Source organism: Mustela nigripes, chromosome 11, assembly GCF_022355385.1.
Source record: "Mustela nigripes isolate SB6536 chromosome 11, MUSNIG.SB6536, whole genome shotgun sequence".
Taxonomy (NCBI): Eukaryota; Metazoa; Chordata; class Mammalia; order Carnivora; family Mustelidae; genus Mustela; species Mustela nigripes.
Window position 1 is genome coordinate 30899484 of NC_081567.1, and position 7851 is coordinate 30907334.

The window sequence follows — 7851 nt, forward strand, 5'->3', positions numbered from 1 at the left end:
TGTGACATCTTTGGGGCAGTGAAAGCTAGCTCGTCCTGGAGCCCATGGCAGATGCCGGCTCACCACGTCCGCAGCTTGGTCGTCCGGCCCCGTATCAGGCAAAGCTGGAAGAGGTCAATTTTCCAAGTACAGTCGGACTCGAGTCGGAGAGACAAAAGCAAACTAAACGCTTCCTCTACCGCACACATCCTCCAACTTGGCCCAAATAGGAGGGAAAGCCGGTCAGAAGGAGAAGACGGTTTCGTAAGCAGATACGCACCTATATTCAAGCTTGGGCCGGAGAGGGAAAGCCACCTCCGGGACGACTCGGCGACAGCATCCCCAGCGCCCCTAGGCGCCAACAGGTGTCCGGCCCACGTCTGCGCGCCGGGCCCCCCTAGGACCTGGGTCGCTGGATCTCTGGGGATCCCCTCTGTCCCCGGACCCCCGGTCCACGACAGCCTTCCCGCCCCGCGGATCTTCAGCCAGCCGCTCAGCGCCGTGCGGGGTCCCACTTAACCCCGGAGCCGCTAAACGTAGTCCGGCCGGGCCCCGATCCCGTACTTACTCGGAAGGACAAAACCCCGTGGCGGCCGTCGCCGTGTCCCTTCGCAGCCGCGACTCCCACGCGGGGCGCACGCCGCCGCCGCCGCCGCTCCCCGCACCGCCCCCCTTGGGAAGCGCCGCGGACGCGTGCTCTCGCCCGTCGCGGGCGTCCTCCCGGCCCCAGCCCCCGAGCCACTCTGCGGGCGCCTCTCGGTCGGCCCCGCCGCCGCGACCGCTTTGCTTGCGCGGCGTCCCGGGGCTTCGGCCCTCAGGCGCGCGGCGCCGCGCAACCGCCGACTCGACCAACCGCCGCTCGCGCGGGGCTCTCGCCCGGCCCCAACGTACCTCCGGCGGCGCCGCGCCGGCCGCTTCTCTCAACAGAAGCTCAACGAACAGCAACCGCCGCGCACAATAACGCTCCCGCGGGGACCTGTGGAGGTAAGTCTGCCCGTGCCCGCCCCCGCCGGCCTCTCGGCCAATGGAAGCGTGAACATGAGGCGGCCCAGCCAATCAGGGGCGCCCTGGTGGAGTGGGCCGGGCGGGGGCGGGGAAAAGCGGCCGGTAAGTGGCCGTCGGCTGCGGGGTGCGGAGATCTCGCTGGCGGTTACGCTGCCTCTTTGTCCGGCTGTCGCCCGCGCTCGCCCGGTGGTGGCGCCGCGAGCCGGGGCCGTTGCTCTGAGGGACTCACGCGACGCGTTGGAAAGTTTTCCGAAAGTCATGACCAGGGAAACTTTGTTTGCAAAAACCGACTTGAATTTTCAGAATATTGCCTTTAAAGTCTCAGTTACCTGGATTACGGAGTTTGGGGGCGACTCCTTAAATTTTGCGACTCAGGCGAATGGGCCTAGCCCAGTTGTGTTTTCTTGAGTTTTCCTAAATTGTCCTGGGATCCTGTCACCTTGGGCTGCGTCAGATTTCGTGAGGCACATACTGGCCCGCGTAGTGATTGCTGTGTGTTCAGTCAGTTCTGAGTGCCCTCTCTGTGCTCAAGGCAGGGAACGAACTCAACCGTCAGTTGTGAGATAAAGCCCTTCTGGTTGCTGAGGGGAGCGCTGCAGGCCTTGTAAGTGCTGTTGGCTATGAGAAGAATGAGGCGAGGCCACACATTCCAGAAAACTCGGCCATGAACACAATAATGTACCCAGTGGGTTCCCAAACTGTGGTCTGGGAATTTTGAGGGGTCCGCAAAGTTAATATTATTTTAATAATAGACGTTATTTGCCTTTTTCATTCTGTTGGTCTCAGGTGTGTTCCTGGAATTTTCCAGAAACTTCTGGAAAAGTGTCACTCTGATATTGCAACATGTCAAACGCAGAAACAGATACACGAATCCAACTGTATGAAGTCAAACACTAAGGAAATTGGCAAAAATGTAAATGCCAGTATTTACACAAGTTTTTTTGCTTGGAAAATAATTTCTAACATGGTTGAAGGGTATACATAGAGTTGCTGAGAGAAAGGGTGTAGGAGGCAAGTGAATTGGAGTCAGATGAGAATTTAGACTTAATACCAGTGAGAAGTAGACTTTAGAAATGTCATTTTCATTTAGGGTAATAGTATTATCTTGCGTGTTTTTTTTTTTCTTCTTCTCTTCCCTTTAAAGTAAGCTCCATGACTAACGTTGGACTGGAACTCACAACCCCAGGGTCAGGAGCTGCATGCTCTATGGGCTGAGTCCCTTGAGCTTTGGACTTATAAAACTATGACACAACTGAGTGTTGTTTTAAGCTGCTAACTTTGTAGAAACTCATTGTGGAAAAAGTAGAAAATGAATCCTAGCATTCTTTCTCATATTCCTCTTAGCAATTCCCAAGGCTGGCCTGGAATCCTGGGAGCTACATTTCCCAGATGCCCTATGGCCAGTGTTCTGGATTCATTGATATTTTGCCAAGTCGGATGTACTTCCTGAGATTTGGAAGAAGAAAGACATAAATTATTGTTCTGTGTATTTTGTTTGAGCTTTGGCTCTCTTCCCTGCCGGTCCCTGCTTCAGTGATATAAGGCAGCTGTGACAATCAACAGTGTTTTTTTCTGAACCTTTTTGATAGCAGCAGCAACTTCCCTACTTTTTGGACTGCAGAAACCATGGCACAATGAAAACCATTGTGGCAATAGTTCCTCCAGCCCTTCCATAGGGTTTCCACCCTCTCGTCCCAGCCCAAAAGGCTTTTAAGCCCCTAATTCTCTGTACTAAATAACATTATGCTCGAAATATCTACATTGGTTTCTATTTTCATGATTATACTCTAACCAATACCTCAGTTTCCTTATCTGTAGAGTGGAAATTACCAATAACACAAGAAACATGGTAAAAAGTAACCTTTTAGAAAAAGACAAAAAAAAGTAACCTCAGAATTATTGCATGGATCAAATTACACGAGTTGAGTCCATGTACAGTGTTTAATAAAGCATTTAACACACAGAAGGTGCTCAATAAAGGTTTATTTCTGGTTTTTTGTAAATGGCTATTCAGGTGATTACCAAACGGATACTACCAAAACCAGTTTAGTCTCTCTTTTTCCTAACCTACCATCAACATTCCTACCTTAAAAACATATACACATTGGGGCTCCTAGCTGTTGAGTGTAGAGCCTTCTTGTCTATGACAATTAATTGTCTTAATTGTCTAAAATGTCTTTTTAAAAAAAGAAGATTAAGAAAAAGACATAAACATATTGTTACTACTTTGTGTTTTGGAGAGTTTTAGCAGGCGTAAAGTACAACATTAGAAGCCAAGATTATAGGGGCGCCCAGGTGGCTCAGCTGGCTAGATGTTGGACTGGTAATTTCAGCTCAGGTCATGATCTCAGGGTGGTGAGATCAAGCCCTACATCAGGGTCCACTCTCAGTGGGGTGTCTGCTTCAGATTCTCTTCTTCCTCTGCCCCTCCCCCCACTCTTGCATGCTCTCAGTCTATCACTTTCTCTTATTCTCTCTCTAAAATAAATAAATCTTAAAAAAAAAAAAGAAGTCAGGATTATTTATAGTTCTCAGCACTGTCAATTGTAAAAAATGTCTCTGGAGTTAGACAGTCTCTTATTATCTTGAAGTTTTGTTTTGAATATGATTATTATGATGGTTAAATTTTATGTGTCAACTTAGCAAGGCTGTGTGCCCAGTTGTTTTGTCAAATACTATTCTAGATGTTGCTGTAAATATGTTTTTAGATTTAATGACAGCTATGAATCAGTTGACTTCAGGTAAAGTCAATGTGTAAGGATGAAATTTGTGTTAACATACAGGGGAAAGGAAGGAAGGAGCTGTGTAAGAGCAAGGTTTCTGTATACTACTGAAGTTAAATTGATAATAATACAAAGTAGACTGTAATAGGTATGAGTTTAATTGTAATCCCCCCAGGGTAATCAGTAAGAAAATAACTTTTAACATTTCCAGGAAAAAGAAATGAGAAAGGAATAAAAATGGTCCACCATAAAAAAAAAAATCGTATAAACGCAGAAGAAGGGAATAGAGATATTGAAGAACAATAAGAAAAAAAAAAAAGAAAAACTAGCAAGCTGAGAAGAGGAGCAATTTGAGAGCAATACAATAAGATTTTCCTTGTCAGTAGCCACTTTAAATGTAAGTGAATTAAACTCTCGTTAAAAGTAGTGGTAGATTAGGGTGCCTAGGGGCTCAGTTGGTTGAGTGTCCAACTCTTGGTTTCAGCTCAGATCATGATCACAGGGTCATGGGATCGAGTCCCAGGTTGGGCTCTGTGCTCAGCAGAAAGTCTGCTTGGGACTCTTCTCCCTCTTCCTCTTACTTGGCTTCTCCCTACGTTCTCTCTAAATAAATAAAGTCTTTCAAAAAAAAAAAAAGTAAGGCTAGTTTGACAGAACAGATTAGAAAACAACAACCATGATCTCACTCTATGCTGTCTAAGGGACACAGCTGAGATCTAAAGACACAAGTGTATTAAAAATAGATAAAAATCGATGTTCTAGGCAAACAGCAACCGAAAGAGAAGTGGGGTAGCTATAATAAAATCAGACAAAATAGATTTGTAGTCAAGAACTGTTGCAAGAGACAGAGGAGGACATTATATATTGATAAAAGGGTCAATCCATCCAGACGATGGAATAGTCATATACATATTCATACCTTACAACAGAGCTAAAAAAATATATGAAGCAAAAATGAGCAGTACAGAAGGGAGAAATAGAAAATCCTGCAAGAATCACTATAGACTTAAATACACTATTTTCAACAATGGATAGAACAACCAAAAGAAGGTCAGTAAGTAATTAGAGGGCTTGAGCAACAGTATGAACGAACCAGACCTAATCCAGACCTATTAAGGGTATCCCATACCAATACAGCAAAATAAGCATTTTCAAGTGCACGTGGAACAGTTCTGCAGAACAGACCAGATGTTATGCCACAATACAAGCCTCAAAAACATTTAAGAAGATTGAAATCACAAAAGTATCTCTTCTGGCAACAGTGGGAAAAAAAACTAGAAATCGGTAACAGAGGAAAAACTGGAAAAATGTATACATATGTGGAACTTAACCAACATGTTCTTAAACAACCAATGGACCAAAGAAGAAATCAGAAAAGAAATCATCAAACACCTTGGGATGAGTAATAATGAAAACACAATATACCAAAACTTAGGGGATGCAGCAAAAACAGGGCTTTGAGAAAAACCTGGAGCTCTAAATGCCTACATGAAAAGAGAAGAAAGATCTCAAATAAATAACCAAACTTTACACCTTAAAGAACTGGAGGAAGTTCCTAAACTAAAATAAAAAGCCAGCAGAAGGAAAGAAATAATAACAATTGGAGCAGAGATAGATGAAATAGAGAAGAGAAAATAGAATTATACAAGAGTATTGGGGCCATAGAATTGTCCTACTCTTATGCTTTCCTTCTAACTTCCCAGACAACAAAGCCTACATATTTCAAGTCTAATCTTGATCAAGGATGATCCGTTTAGCAACTAAAATAGAATGAGCTTAGATATGTTTAGGATGCATTCAGCCTGCCAATTCCAAAATTATTCCATTCCTGTCAAAGTTCTCATTTTGGGGACGAGAGGATTCACCACACATGGGTATCAGAGTTAGGGAGAGTGATGGCATTAAAAGATGCCCACAGATAGTGTTACAGAATGTAAGGTACCTTTGATGAGAAAGTGTTTGGAAACACACGCAAACAGGCAAAGATACCACGTGTTGGTTTCCCTGGCCTTCCTGGGGTCGTATGGCTGTGAAGGATAAGGCCCCCACTAGAACAAGGATTCTGCCAGGCTTTTCTTTTCCCCTCTCCTCACCTGAGAGACTTTTTATACCCTTATGGCCCTCCCTAGAAGGAAGACTTCCATTATACGTCTGCCTGTTTACCATTTGCTGCTTCTGTCTCTGATCTCCAGTGTGTTTGATGACAAACCTATACAGCAAAACCCAAAACATTTACGTTATTTTATGCTTATCAGTTGGTAATTGGCACAAAGCAACTCAGCATTCCTGACCAGTGTCTTAATGAAATCGAAGGTTAATCTCCAAAGTGCTTATATCACAAGGTTTCAGAACTGAAATCCATTTCTGCATAGATGATTGCAAGTGTGAGGGAGAGAGAGAGAGAGAGAGGAGGAAGCAGGCTCCCTGCTGAGCAGAGAGCCCAATGCGGGACTCCATCCCAAGACCCTGGGATCATGACCTGAGCTGAAGACAGAGGCTTTAACCCACGGAGCCACCCAGACACCCCCTTTTTAACTTTTAAAATCAACTTTATGGGTATAAAAATAACAAAATAAAATACATACATTTTAAGTTACAGAGAGTTCTGAGATATGTAACTACATGGTCAAGAATACACTACTCCCCTCTCTCTCTGCCTGCCTCTCTGCCTACTTGTGATTTCTCTCTGTCAAATAAATAAATAAAATCTTTAAAAAAAAAAAAAAAGAATACACTACTCCCTCGAATTGCCTTGTGCTCTTTACAGTCACACCCTAACTCTGATCCCCAGTCCCAAGAAACCCCTGATTTGCTTTCAATAAAAAATATATTAGTTGTTCCTGTTCTAGAGCTTCATATAAATGGAATTACATAGTATATACTCTTTTATATCATTCAGCATAATGTTTTTGAGATTCATCCACATTGTTTGTATTTAATATTTTTTTTTCTCTTTTAATGGGGCATAGCATTTATTGTATTGACCAACTGCACTTTGTTTATCCATTTACCTGTTGATGGGCATTTGGGTTGTTTCCAGTTTCATCTATTATGAATACAGTTGCCCGGAACATTTGCATACAGGTCTTTCAGGGAATATGTTTTTTGTTTTTTTCCTATCTGGGAGTGGAACTCTTAGGTCATATAATAAATACATGCTTAACTTCAAAGATCAGCAAAAGTTTTTTCTAAGGGCCAGAAAGCAAATATTTTTAGGCTTTGTGGTTCGTATGGTCTCTGTTACTGTTCAAGTCAGCTATTGTAATGTAAAAACAACTTTAGACAGTACAGAATTGAATGCGCATGACTGTGTCCCAATAAAATATTATTAACAGAAATGGGTAGTGGGTCACATTTGGTCTGTAGTCCATACTTTGCTGAACCCTGGCAATCAAGGTTGCAAAGATACACTCCTATCTTTTCTTTTAGACATTTTATAGCTGTAGCTTTGTATTTAGATCAGGATCAATTTTCCGTTAATTTTTGTAGATGGTGTGAAATTAGGATCAAGGGTCATTTTTTTGTTCAGACTGTTTTTTCATGTTTCAGTAACATTTGTTGAAAACACTGTTCTTTCCTTCTTTGAATTACTTGGCACCTTTATCAAATGCAATTGACTCTATGTATATGGATCTATTTGTGGACTCTGTGTTTCTATTGATTAATGTATTTATTCTCTTGCCAATATACCACGGTGTTGATTGCTATGACTTTATAATAGACCTCAAATATAGAGGGTATAAATCCTGAAAAATCTGTTCTTCTTTTTCAAAATTGTTTGCCTCTTCTGGGTCCATAAACCTTATAGATCCACTTGTTACTTTATGTAAAAACAAAACAAAAATACTGCAGTGATTTTGATTTTGATTGTATTGAATACATAGGCAAATATGGGAAAATTAACATCTTAACCATATCGAGTCTTTCCAACCATAAGTAGTTAATGCCTTTACAAGTACTGTTTATCATGTATATGTATAATTTTTATTAAAAATAGTAATAGTAGTCCTCTGAGTGCCAGGATTATAGAATACTTTTGTTCTTTTTACTTTTCTGTCTCAAAAATATTATTTTAAAAATATTTAGCTAGACCAAAAAAAGATACTAATTTTGGTTATGCAACAGCTCAATTTAATTTGAATGA

General features: G+C 42.4%; 1 protein-coding gene across 2 annotated transcripts in view; it reads right to left on the reverse strand.

The window, feature by feature from the left end:
- ATF7IP2 (activating transcription factor 7 interacting protein 2) overlaps positions 1-951 on the reverse strand; it is a 54360-nt gene extending 53409 nt beyond the window's left edge. The window contains exon 1 of one of the 2 annotated variants that reach the window (XM_059415980.1): positions 871-951. The gene's annotated coding sequence lies outside the window, so the exon portion shown is untranslated. The remainder of the gene's footprint in view (positions 1-870) is intronic. The other variant, XM_059415981.1, reaches the window with a different exon arrangement.
- Between the last annotated feature and the right edge of the window lie 6900 nt (positions 952-7851).